This window comes from Perna viridis, chromosome 6, assembly GCF_037379345.1.
Source record: "Perna viridis isolate PV_CMFRI_1.1 ecotype Kerala chromosome 6, ASM3737934v1, whole genome shotgun sequence".
NCBI lineage: Eukaryota > Metazoa > Mollusca > Bivalvia > Mytilida > Mytilidae > Perna > Perna viridis.
Genome location: NC_142450.1, coordinates 10,534,862 through 10,548,586, shown reverse-complemented (window position 1 = coordinate 10,548,586; position 13,725 = coordinate 10,534,862). Strand labels below are relative to the sequence as shown.

General features: G+C 32.3%; 1 long non-coding RNA gene and 1 pseudogene across 1 annotated transcript; one reads left to right on the top strand and one right to left on the bottom strand.

The window, feature by feature from the left end:
• Positions 1–1,439: 1,439 nt before the first annotated feature.
• On the bottom strand, positions 1,440–4,409 carry LOC148613609 (uncharacterized). The gene is made up of 3 exons (XR_015923145.1): positions 4,349–4,409; positions 2,073–2,146; positions 1,440–1,636 (listed from the first exon to the last, which is right to left on the bottom strand). It is a non-coding gene; the product is annotated as an uncharacterized LOC148613609 (long non-coding RNA).
• Positions 4,410–8,764: 4,355 nt separating this feature from the next.
• LOC148613608 (toll-like receptor 4) lies at positions 8,765–12,432 on the top strand (annotated as a pseudogene).
• The last annotated feature ends 1,293 nt before the right edge of the window (positions 12,433–13,725 follow it).

Genomic DNA, 13,725 nt, shown 5'->3' with positions numbered 1-13,725 from the left:
AAATATTGGATAAACTTCTCATTATGTATGTGTTATGTTCGTTGTTAGAGTACAATGCTTTGAATAAAAGTGTAAGTGATTGATTGCTTTTACTATTACCGTAGACAAAAAAACAATAAATGGAAATTTACGAACCGTCCCGTTCTAAGTAAAAACTATCGTATGGAAAGAGAGTAGTACTGGATACGCAGACTAGGTACTGCAATATCTTACGGATGCAATGACAACATCAAAAGTATAGTAAACCTTTCCAGCCAATATAACAATAGCATAAATGTGGTGAATTTATTTGACAAAAATCCAAGACGGGAAAGGAGTCATGACCATCGCCACTATACGCCACATACGTTACATCATGTCTCCGTAGATGGTCTCCTTCCTTTCATACAAAAACCTCTTTGACTTCATCACATTAGAACCAAACTTTATTCTATACCTCTCACTCTACTACACTCCCTATACAAAACAAGTCTTGACACTCCTGTTTCTGACCCCATGTCATCATTATACAGACTTGTTGCCATCATTTTGGATATTGCTTTCCACAGACTCTTAAACCAGTTTGTATGAAAAGTCAAGATGAAGAAAAACGATCATTTCTTCCACTACCGTTTTTCAACAAAGGTATAGATGCAATTAATTTGGCTAACATCCACCATCACAAAAACGTCACCAACAAAATTTCCCCATATTTCAAAGACAAATCCATACCAATTATTTCATATTCCTATACTTCACCCATTGCATCCAAAATTTTCAATTATAAAAGGCTATTGCAGAACCTCGTGATTGATGACTACATAGATGATGTATTATCTTTAAACAATCTTAATTTCGGTGATTTGATACATTGCAAACGTGATGACGTATCATTCAGAATTGTCAACTTTTCTTTCATCTGTGGCAACATCCATTCAGCACCTGCGTATGGAGTGTTCATATCACAACACATACGTTATGCCAGAGCTTGCCGAGACTACATAGACTTTTTGCATCGCGCTAGAACTGCAACAAATAGGCTTCTGGAACAGGGTTATGGCAAGATTGAAGTCATCATTACAGAAGTTTTATGGTCGTCATCATGAACGGTACACCTGGACCATGCTCCTAATTTTTAGTGGAGTCCGAGTTGCTCATTTGCTTTTGTTACTTTGTATTTATGATTTTTGTTACTTTATGTTCTTTGTTGTGTATGTCTGTTTTCCATGTCTAGTCTTTGTCCCTGGGTTGCATTCTTTTGATTACCGCTATAACCTTGGTTCTCTTGATTACACTTCTTGTTGTGGTAACTTTACTTCGAGGCACATAAATTGTACAATGAACGGACCACGATGGAACTTTCTCGTTGTGATTGAAATATTTAGATTCACAATGAAAATCTTGATCACAATAAAAGAGTATTATTTAACAAGTTACAAAATGAATAATGGTTAACTCAGTCACTTCAGGTTGTCAATATGACCGCATGTTTTAAAACATGTATCTTCGTCGTCAAACACATTTCTATTATCTTCTCCAGCACATGGAGCTCTCAAGAAAGCAACACATTTCCCTAAATCTATTGAATACCGATACTTTGTTTCTCTCGTGTTTGTTTCCTTGTAGCATATTCCAGGTCCTGGTACTCGGAAACAACCTGGAAATTAAAAAAATAATCCAGTTTATTTTACAATATTACAATCGCCTAAAACTGTAACGCAGAATCAACATTAACAATATTATAATTAACAGCTGTTACTTTTTACATTTACTTGTTTTTAAAATACGTAGCATATTGTGAATTACCTGATTTACCAGACTGAAAGTTTCATGTTTATTGTATTTCATATTATGTTCTATATTTTTTTTTATTATTTTAACGATTTGCTATGTCTACTGAACTTTGTTTCATTTACTCTGACATTATTAGTGCATTAGCATTGTTTGTTCTACCAGAGTTTTTGTTCTAATATTATTTGTTTAAACTTTTAATGTTATATGATATTTTATGGCTATTTAATAAGAATTCTTAAAAAAATAATTGATACTTTGTTTTCTGTTAATATTTAAACGTGTGCCATTATTTTACTTACTTTCCAAGTCGAAGTTTGCATTGGATGATACAATTAACAATGATAACACTATCAAAGATGAAATACTCATGGTTCTAAAAAATAAATGTTCAATTCAAATTTACTCTTTTGATATTTTTTTTTCGGAATAAAACGTATACAAAATGTTTGTACTTAGGGAATCGCTTGTACTGGACTATTTTTTTCGTTTTAAAATCTAGATTTTGATAATAGTAAACTATGCCTCGAATATGAAGCTCAGGACATTGTTGTTAAGCAATTTAAGCAAAGAGTCCTAAAGCTCATTATTTTGTCCATATACAAATGTGTATGTTTCGCGGCTAAGGACAATGTTTAATATACAAAAAAATATATGGTTACGATGGACTCACTGTTGGATCACTAGCCTCATTGTTTCGTTCGGATTTGAATCAAGTGGAAATGTTCCATTCACATAAACGTGTTTAAACCTTGATTTTTTTTCAATACCCTTGATTAAAAGGGGCAGCAACTAGGTAAACTTTATACCTCCTTATAAAGATGACGTTCATTGATATTGACAGAATTACCAATCTTTACATCTAAAACAAATCATCATTTTTTTTCCAGTAATTGCATTGAGTACCAGTCCATATCAAATGCAGACACTGCCTATGGATCAGATGATGCTTTTTTTTTTGTTTTTTGTTTTTTTTTTTTTGTTTTTTTTTTTTGTTTGTCTTCATATGCTATATATTTATGTAACAATAGTCCTTTCTGTACTCATATCTGTACTTGAGAAAACTACACTTTAATCTCCCACTAAAATCAACCAAATCAAACCACATCAAGACCGATAACTCTTCCAAAGTGCTAATTTCATTTACAATCACTAAAAAAAATCTAAAATCTCTCAAAAGCGCAACCCCAAATGAAAAATTAAGACTGGTTATGTGATCTACAATGGTTTCTTAACAAGAAATAAAAATGCATTCGGTGGGTTTTTGACATGCAAGGATCACCTCCTGTCTGAATTTTAGAAAAACTGCTACTTAATTACTTAACTAATTATATTCAATTTGAGTATTTGTACAAAAAATGAATAGAGAATATGTATAAGTATATGAATATGAATAAGTAAAGTACAGTTAATCCTTAGTACTTGTATATACGAAACATGAACGAACGTCTTACGCATTCGTATTTAATTATCATTGGTGTACTCTCTATACTAAACATCTACATAAATCCAGTCAAAGAGAGATAAATTTTAAAGGTGATGCAATATACAGCTAGATTTAAATACTCAATTATACTTTATTCATGATTACTTAAGCTGTTTGCTGTTTAGTTAGCTAACGTCAATTTTACTGCACTTTTGATAAAGTATTATTATCCACTTCAATAGAAAATCCAATGCAAAAGCAAATGGTTTAGAGCATAAAAAGGGTAAAATTGAGGTCAACACAAATTTAGACAATTTTCATTTTTCATAGAAATGAATGAATCCACAACATTAAGATATCATATTTTTCTTTGTATCTTTAATGTTTGGACCTACTTTAATCTTTGGACAACTTTGTCTCATTAGTTCATGTGAAAGTAGCAGAGCTCTATCTTAAATGTCGGTATAACTGTTATAATTTAAAGCAAGGAGTATGATTCCATACGCTTTAAAAGTTGCTATTTTATACGTTGGTAGAGATAGTTGAAATTCGAGAGATAAAAATTGTCGCGTTTGTAGTGACGTTGATTTTTATTCTTTTTTTTTCTTCGAGATGAAATTTGGGATAAAGGACAGGTTGTAAGGTATCCTGGATTTCAATTGCTTTGCATAGGTAGATGATCATTATGAAATTGGAGCATCACCTAAATAGCTAACGCTGATAAAAGTATTCAAGGAAACCAAGGTTATATCGGTAATCAAAAGAATTTAATCCATGGACAAAGACCAGACATGGAAAACAGATATTCATAACAAAGAACATAAAGTAACTATAATCATACATACAAAAGCAAATAAGCAATTCGGACTCCACTAAAAACTGGGAGCATGGACGGAGTGCACCGGTAGGGTAAACAAAAGGATTATTCCGAATTTCGTTCCTGTTGTTTGCATAAGTGGTACGAATGTTTAGAGGTCAAATGAGATGATAGTAAACGGGAAAAACACATTGAAATCTGCTTCATATTGACGTCGATAATCGTTTATAGCATATTCTTTCGTTACATTGTCAACTTTCTTTCACAATCGAAATTTGATATGAATAAAATGATATTTTCATATTTAACAATTTAAAAAAAATCAGAATACTTACCAACAATATGTTATTCGAATTCGTTAAGTTTGAAAAAACAATGTTTGTGCTTATGATCTGCTTCATTTATAAAAAATGGTAAGCACAGCTGTTTGGATGTATCATAGGCAATTCAATTTATTCCTCGAAAACCTATGAACATGTGACATAATCTCGGGGGTATTTTTTAAATAGTACTATTTTGTAGAACATGAACTAAATGATATTTGCATAAATCTGTGTATAGTTTTACCACGAGGCTAACATACTTTCTATTTTTTTTCTCTTAAAATATCAATATAACTACTGCTGGTTTTGACAAACTGTGAGGCTACACGACCCTTATTCCTGCTTAAGTGACCCGAATATATTTGTTACTGTTATATGATCATCATTTGTGAGTGAAATACATATTTCATATTTTACTTAGTTAAATAATTTGTGATGTTTTTTACACACAAAAATATTGATTTTAAAACAATACACTCGCAAGATCGTCATCAAAGGGCGAAATTTAGGTTCAGCTGATTTAAATCGAAAACAAAACTATGAACGCAATTATATATTAATGTAAAGTATAGTTCTTCCGCGTGCTCAGTCATGTCAAAAGGGCCTACAATATAAATACATAATTTAAGAGTTACATTGATTATATTTACAGTTACAGCTGCATCAAAACTTCAATGATACTCATGACATACCAACCAATTGGTACCTTGATGTACCAGTCATCTGAACTTGTTTTAAAAACGAAAGTATTGTGGTGGGCTGAGATTGCAGGACAAGCAAAAGTCAAAACTACGGTCGTTGGAGACAGATAAAAAAAACAATAACAAACATTGCATACGGAGATATAAACCAGCTTCAACAAACCAACTGTACCACTTTTAACCAACTAAGTCGAATAAATCAATGGGTCAAAGTTTCTTAGTTTTTTCCGCATATACATTTATTTTTGTTAATATATTGCTGTTGTCTTTATGCTTTTTTTTCGTTTTAATTTTGTTAGCCTTGATTTTTTGCAGTATGGTCAAATTATTTTCTTTATATCTTTCTTGTAACAACAAATTAATTATCAAGTATTTTTTTAAAATAAAATTGACAGTTGAAGTTATTTTATTACTTCTTACAGTATGTATAGTTGTCAAAAAAAAGTGTTGTTTTCTATAACGATTGACCAAACTTTCACACTTGAAACACGGCGAAAATTCAAATGTATTTGTACTGTATCAGTTTAAGTTTTGATGAAATTAAGGCTAAAAGACAGGTTGTAAGGTATCCTGGATTTCAATTGCTTTGCATAGGTAGATGATAATTTTGAAATTGGAGCATCATCTGAATAGCTAATGCTGACAAGAGTAATCAGGTAAATCAAAGTTATAGCCTTAATCAAAAGAATGTAATCCAGGGACAAAGACCAGACATGGAAAACAGATATACACAACAAAGAACATAAAGTAACTAAAATCATACATACAAAGTAACAAAAGCAAATGAGCAACTCGGACTCCACTAAAAACTGGGAGCATGGACCAGGTGCACCGGTAGGGTAAGCGTCCTCTGCTTTTCTAGAAACACCCGCCGAGTTGCTCATAAAAAGTCAAGTCCGGGGTCGACAAACGAGGAAAGGAAATTCATGACACGTTGAACAAATCAGTTTTCATGGCGCAGATGGATACACCGTAACGATCCACGAGTTCATGATGACGGCCATAACACATTTGTAGTGATGACTTCAATCTTGTAGCAACATTGTAGCTCCAGAAGCCTATTTGTTAGAATTCTAGCGCCATACAAAAAGTCTGCGTAGTCTCGGCAAGCTCTGGCATAACGTATGAGTTGTGATATGAACACTCCATACACAGGTGCTGAATGGATATTGGCCCAATGAAAGGGAAGTTGACAATTTGGAATGAACAGTCATCACGTTTGTCGTAAAGTTTGGTCAATAGTTTTCCATTACCATTGATTTCTAAGTGCAGGTCCAGACATCAGGCTTACTTCACAATGACTGTAGTATCCTTTATCTCAAGTTTTTTAGGGTAGATGCGATGTATCAAATCCCCAAAATTAGGATTGTTTAAAGATAATACGTCATCTATATAGCGGAAACTGAGATGAAATGATCTAGCTAAACGATATTCTTTCTTTCTGATCAAATCAGCTATAAAGTCAGCCTAATAAGAGTGAAGGAATAGGTCAGCAAGTAGAGGAGCACAATTTGTTCCCATTGGAATTCTTACAGTTTGTTGAAAAATTCGTCCACCAAACTGGACAAATATGTTGTCAATTAAAAATTCCTGCATTTTGTAAACATCGACTTCTGTATATTTGGAAGATGATTTGGAATTATTTCTTACAAAGTATGAGGAATTTCTACCAAGAACTGTATATCTGTATCTAGGTGTACCATCTTTTTTGGGAAAACAACGATGTATAATGTTATTAAGTCGGGATTTTAACTGAGTATGTGGAATAGAAGTATACAGTGTTGAAAAATCATAGGTTTTAATGCTATTATATTCAGATAATATTCTTGAACTGATTGTCTCCAAAAGATCTTTCGATCTTTCGAATATTTAGGATCCACATTTAATTAATACCACTACGGGAGTAACAAGTGCTGTGGTAGGACTGCAAACCCTCTTTGACAGCTGTGAGTATAGAAGTTAAAAGTTTTGAAAGACGTTTGGTGGTACATTTTGCAGATCCAACTATGTAACGTTGTTTGTATGGATTCTTGTGGAGTTTAGAAATCCAGTACATAGACGGAAAAAAGAGAACAGATTTATGCTTTCCACAATTTCTTCTTTGAAGAGCGTGGTAGCAGTATAGGTCTTATCACTGCTATTATTTTCTACGTCTACCTCTGATAATAAACATTGGATGTAAAGCGTTTTGCAGACAAAAACAATGTTGTTTTGGGCTTTGTCTGCTGGTACGACAACATATTTGTCATGTATAGTAGACAATGTTTTTGCTACATCAGGGTCCTTGAAAACTGATGTAGTATTGACGCTCATTGACCTACTTAAAACCTTCATTCGTTTCAAAATTAAGGACTTCGCGGCCTTTAACCACTCTAACACAGAATCAATGTCTTCTTGTTCTTGTTTTATCCATTTTCTTGTGTAGTCCTCGACGGCATCCATAAGAAACTTTAAAGTTATAATTCCAATTTATGGAGCGCGGTTCAAAAGAATGTAATCCAGGGACAAAGACTGGAAAGGAAAACGAACATACACAACAAAGAACATTAAGTAACTAAAATCATACATACAAAGTAACAAAAGCAAATGAGCAACAGAAAAAATAAATATAAATGTATTCCTATTCCTTTTTACGTTTTTGTTTCTTAAAACTTGCATCAAAATATGCTTCCTTTTTCCTATGTAGAAGAAACCAGTCTTTCCTTTCTTTCCTAGTTCGATTTATTGGAGTAAGAATTATTTGACGAATATGTGTTCCTTTTGGCTAAGATTTTTACCTATTTACAATAGGAACGTACCAGTTTATCCAGAAATGTTGGATATTGTCGAAGAACAGTTGGAATGAGGGAATTATGCTTGGTTGCAATTGCTTGGTTTTGATAGAAAGTGGATTGTTGTGTTCATTTCTGTGATCAAACTTTTCTAAGTCCTAATACAACAAAGTTCTTTTTGCACAATAGAACTAGCGAATGTTCTTGCAACCTTTATGTTTAGTGAGTAAGATGTTCATCATAATGCATAAGCAGTGACCGTTTTACATAGATATGGAAGTAAAAATTTACGAAGTACAAACATGGGTTTGTCTTTATCCTTTAGACGACAATATAGACCGACCCTTTGTGGTAAGTTGGTGAGCATGCTCAAGATTCACGTCCGCAAGGCATGGCTTGGGTGGAACACAAGAATTATATATTGAGCATTATCATCGACTACCAAACAGTTAGTAAAAAAGTGTATATTGAATTTGATCCTTTTATTTCATTTGACACAGATTTCCCTGTAACCCTTTGTCTTTCTAAGAGTATGTATGGATGACATATTTGGTCATTTGTATTAATAGCAACACGTTCTCTCTGTGAAGTAATTGAAAATACAGTTATACCATACCTGGGTTTTTCTTCAAGTGATATTGATCTAGATGTTTTGCGAGGAGTTCAAATCCTGTTTGCCCAATTCATGAGATTAGACTTTAAAAGATTTTGACTCTGTTGAAACAAATTTATTTCAAAGTTTATGATGTAAAAAAAATCTTGCTTCTTTTTTTTCTGGTCCAACTATTTTGACCGTGGAGTTTTCTACTAAAACATAAAATGGGGATGTAACAAATTAATCATTTAGTGCCAGCTTAATCATATGCCATCTGGTTACTTCTGTTCGGATATACTCGGACTCGCTAGCGAAATCCGGTCAAGGTTTAATGTAACAGAAATAAACGCATTTGATGACTATGACCGTACCAATTGTTATTGATTCGCTGTTACAAAAGTTTGTAAGAATGCCAAGTATTAAACTAGGCTGTGGAATAAGACTGTATGTCAATTAATGCAAAAGCATTATATTTCAGTCAGTAACGTATAAATTAAATAAATACCAATATCATTAGCAGAAATGGGTTTCTATAGTTAATTTTGTTTTCATTTGCCTTCTCATATTCTTTTTGTGGAGGTAGTCTTTACATTGCATAGACATTAGAACAAGCTTTACAAATAAAAATAATTGTGACTTCATTGTACATTAGTACAACAACAAGGAATTTAAATGGAAATCTTTCCTAACAGCTAAACTCACTAAGAACACTCAAATATAAGGTTTTTTTTATTCCAGTTGGAATAACTTACGGAATGATAGATCAGTTGCATATCTTTAAATATGTTTTATGAACAAGTGTTATTAAGTCTCGTTTAGCACATGGTCAATTACTTTTGCAGTTAAAGACACAGCTTCAAAATCGACACATTGTTTTCAAAACCGACACGTTGTTTTTCTATAATGGTCATAAAATGGTACTGTTATCTGCATTTTTTTACTTTTTTTGTTTATTTCGATTATTGGTAATAGCTAGTATAAAAAAAAATATTTTCCAAACCTCTCAAACAGTTCTCATCTGTTTTTGCAAAGTCATAAATCATGTTGAGAGCAAACCTGATAAGAAACCGCATGTGACTTTGTAATAAAAGTATTAAATATTCATTAAAATAAGGGTGGAAATGAAGCACGCTTAATATAATCTCATTTTCCGCAATTTTATAATATTTATGAAAAGTTCTGTTTTATCGGGAAAAGTAGATTAAGTGCCATTCATAACAATTATATGTTATATTAAAGTGGTGACTGTTTAGTTAAGTTTGCTAGAGGAGTTCTCATACGTGGTCGTAAAAATGTACACAGACATTGAACAGTTGATATATTATTTTGCCGCGTTTAAATTATTTTGGTGGAGGAAGCAGTATATTCCTGTTTAAGACTGAGGGACCTGTTATTTTTTTAAACAGATTATTACAGACTTAAAATGGCAACAAGTTAGTCTATTTTATTACATGTTTCAAGCTTTGTTTATTGCTTTAAGACCTCGTTTGAGTATGATTCAATGTTCCACAGTCTATTGTTAGGGGTACATTTATACTTCCTGTTCCGTTTACCAGGTAGCATAAAGTGTTTTCTTTATTTCTAGATAACTGTTTTATACAAAAAAAACCTACAGCAAAACATTGTGTGTGTGTTTATGTTCTTTTCTAGTCGTAATCCATGGATTATTTTCTTTTTGATCGACGTTCGAATTCACAGATTTTCAAGCTAAAAATAATTTCTTGTCTCCTCGATTTTTAAACAAGTCATTGCATATTGATCTTCCTGCTAATGAGCTACAAAACATATCATCAAACCATACCAGGATCATTTTTCCATACCTATCTAATTTGCATACATTGAATATATCTTCAAACATTCTACCGCTACGACATGATGTTTATCAAAGAGGATCATTTACGGGTCTCATTTCATTGCAAGTCCTCGATGTTTCAGATAATGTAATAACTTGGGATACGTTTAACATTTTGGATGACGCTTTAGATAGCGTGAGTAATCTGAGATATTTGTCATTAGTTGCGGCTGCAAATGTTTCATTTGGTAGTGGATTCTCTCGTCTGAAAAACTTGACATCATTAAAACTACATGGTGGGTATCATGCTTTGCGTTTAGTATCAATTGAGGAAAGTTGCGACATATTGAATGGCTCGATTTGTCGTCTTCATATAGTTGGAAACTAGACGATTATGAACAATGTTCATTAGTGTATATTTACAGTAAAGCAATATCAATAATTTACTAATTAACTTATCTTGATATTTCAAATAATCGTCACTAAGGAATGTGTGGATTGAATAATGTAACGAAGGATCTAAACAAAACAAATATCAAGGTGCTGAGGGCAAACTCGCTGCATTGTGAATTAGGTATATCTATTACTCTTTTTTGTGATGATATGAAGGATTTGTTCTTTACTTCTCTTGTAGAATTACATTTAGAAAGCGAAACAACATTGCTGGAGCCCAAACAGGAATCCTTCATTTCTTGCCAAAGGGTTTAGCCAAATTAAGTCTTCGTAATAACCGATTTGTCCGGAATAGATACAATTACAGTAATAAATTAGACCTAACTAACCTTATATACATAGATATAAGTAATACAAATGGCGATCTTGTATCCTTCGAACACTCTGGATTTCCATTTTGTGAAACCTTCAACAGGAATATAAACTGTGAGTTGAATCGAGGTCGTAACGTCGGGAATAATGATTCACCAACTAACAAGGATGCATGTTTTGGGCCATGCTGGCCTCGACATCTCTTAGAACTCGACAAAAATAAAATCATTCCAATTACTTGTATAAGTCCCAGTAAACAAGACGGAGATGAGCCTACATTTAACTTTATGGCTCTTCCACCGAAGGCAAAACATGTTTTCATGAACAATTCTCATTTGGGACATTCATTAGAATGGACTATTTTCAGCTCAAATTCTTTACTATCCTTAATTTTAAGTTTTAATGATTTTTACAGAATCGTTGGACCGACGTTTCAAAGCTCTAACTTTTTGATCTGTCAAATAACCATTGCTCGTTCATATCTCATTACGTGTTTAATGATATGATTTCTCTCCAAATTCTTAATTTAGATAACAACCTTATTGGAATCAATGATATTTTTAAAAATGAAAGTTACGTAACCGTTTTATTTGCCACCCAAACGCAGCTCAAAATTCTTATCTTGTCCTCGAACTTCATTTCTCGCCTTCATCAAAATATATTCTGGAATCTTAAAGCTTTACACTAACTTTATCTAAACAAAAACAAACTTTCGGATTTTACTTTATCTCTTCGTCATATGAGAATGCTTGAATAATTAGACCTGTCAGATAACGAGATTTTGTTTATTTCACAAAGAGGTATAAACTTATTAAATACAATCATAACACATAATGTGACTATTAATATGGCGGCTAGAAATCACAAAACTTGTACAAACTTTGAATTATACAAAAGTCAAAATAAACCGTTTAATACTATTGATGAAACGGTTTTGAATGAAAACTGTGCTTCATATACTACCCTGATTGTGAGTTTATGTTGTGCAATAGTAACCTTCATGACAATGACAGTAGCAGCTATTCTTTACAAGAATCGTTGGAAACTTCGATATTGGTACTACATAGCAAAATGTCATTACAGGGGAGGTTACCAAAGGCAAATGGATGACACTGACTTCCGGTTCGATGCTTTTGTTCCGTATGCAGATGAAGACCGTTTATTTGTAAAAGAAGCAGTAGAGAAACTAGAAACTCAATATGGATTTCGGCTGTGTATTCATCATCGGGACTTTATTCCAGGATAACATCATCAATGCTATTCAACAAAGTCGAAAAGTAATTTTGATTTTAACCGAGTCATTTCTTCTTTCTAAGTGGTGTTTGTTTGAAGTCAAAATTTCAATAACAGAATACGTTGAATCTAGACAATGAATGAATATGATGATACTTATATTTAAGGAAAATATTCATCAGGACCAATTGCCAGATTACATTTTGGGGCTCTTTACAGGAGTCACTTATCTGATATAAGTGTCAACTCAATGACAAACCGATTTTATAGTAGTTTACCTTTGTTTAAATTAAACTAAATGTTGAATATATTTTCCATATTGGTGATTTATTTCCGACAACGGTTACATACATATTGCATTTTTTATGTGTACAACTGTTTCTCAATTGGCCAAGTCCTACTTATATTATTTTTCTTGTGTCACTAAGGATTAAAAAATTGTGTTTTTACCCCAACATGATTTGCAAGGTGTTATATGATACCCTCTGAAAAGTTGTGTGTGATAATTTCAGAACGGATCGATGATTTTGTTTTTATCTTGCACAGTTGTTTAGTACCATAACATAGTGTTTAAGTTAAATCCAGCAAAATCCATAGTGTAGACTTCGAGTGAGACTCTCTAAATATAAAGCATTGTAAATACCATTATTCCGGATTTTCCCTCTATATATTGAACGAATTATTTGAATTTGCAACTATTAGTTTTTCGCCTTCCAGTGGCCCTTTATTTAATATTAGATCCCTTAGTATCTGACAATCACCTATAATCCCTATAATTTTGACTGGAAATTGCATTTCCTATATATAAGCCCTATAAATTCCAATACATTTGTCCATAATTTTTGTTCGCTACTCTCGTTTAGAACATTGTAGTTTATGCTATCCATCAACGTAACGTGTTTAGCCTCACCCTACTCTTTTCTTTTTATCATTTCATGCACATGTCTTTCCCGTCTTGGTGCCTTACTGTGCACATTGCAACAGCAGGATGACATGACAGTTGACAGAATAACTTTGCCAGATATCTTAGGAAAAAAAGCCCGATGATTATCATATTAAGCCTTGGAATTTCTCTATTTTACACATTTTTAAAGAATGTGTGCCTTATGTAATTTTTTATTTTAATTTTTTTATTTACTTTTTATTTTCAAAAGCCACTTAAGTCAGGATTAACTATCCCAATATGTTTTTTCTTCTATTTTGTTACCTTTATTGTATGTTTATATGTTCATGTATGTTTCTTTGTTTGTTTGTCTTGTGTTGTTTTTGTTTTTTTATTTTATTTATTTTTTTTTTTGTTTTGGTTATTTTCAATAAATAAAATTTACTGTTTACTATGATAAGATTAGCAATGACATATGGGCATCCATTGAATTTGAATTCAAATATTTGTAAAATAAATGTATATTGGTATTTTTATTATTTAAATAGTGCCCTATTTAAGATTCATGCAAAATATGATTTATGACTAGAAAACCACATGTATTTTTTTTATATTTTCTTTTCATTTAAAATAATGTTATAGTAAACAG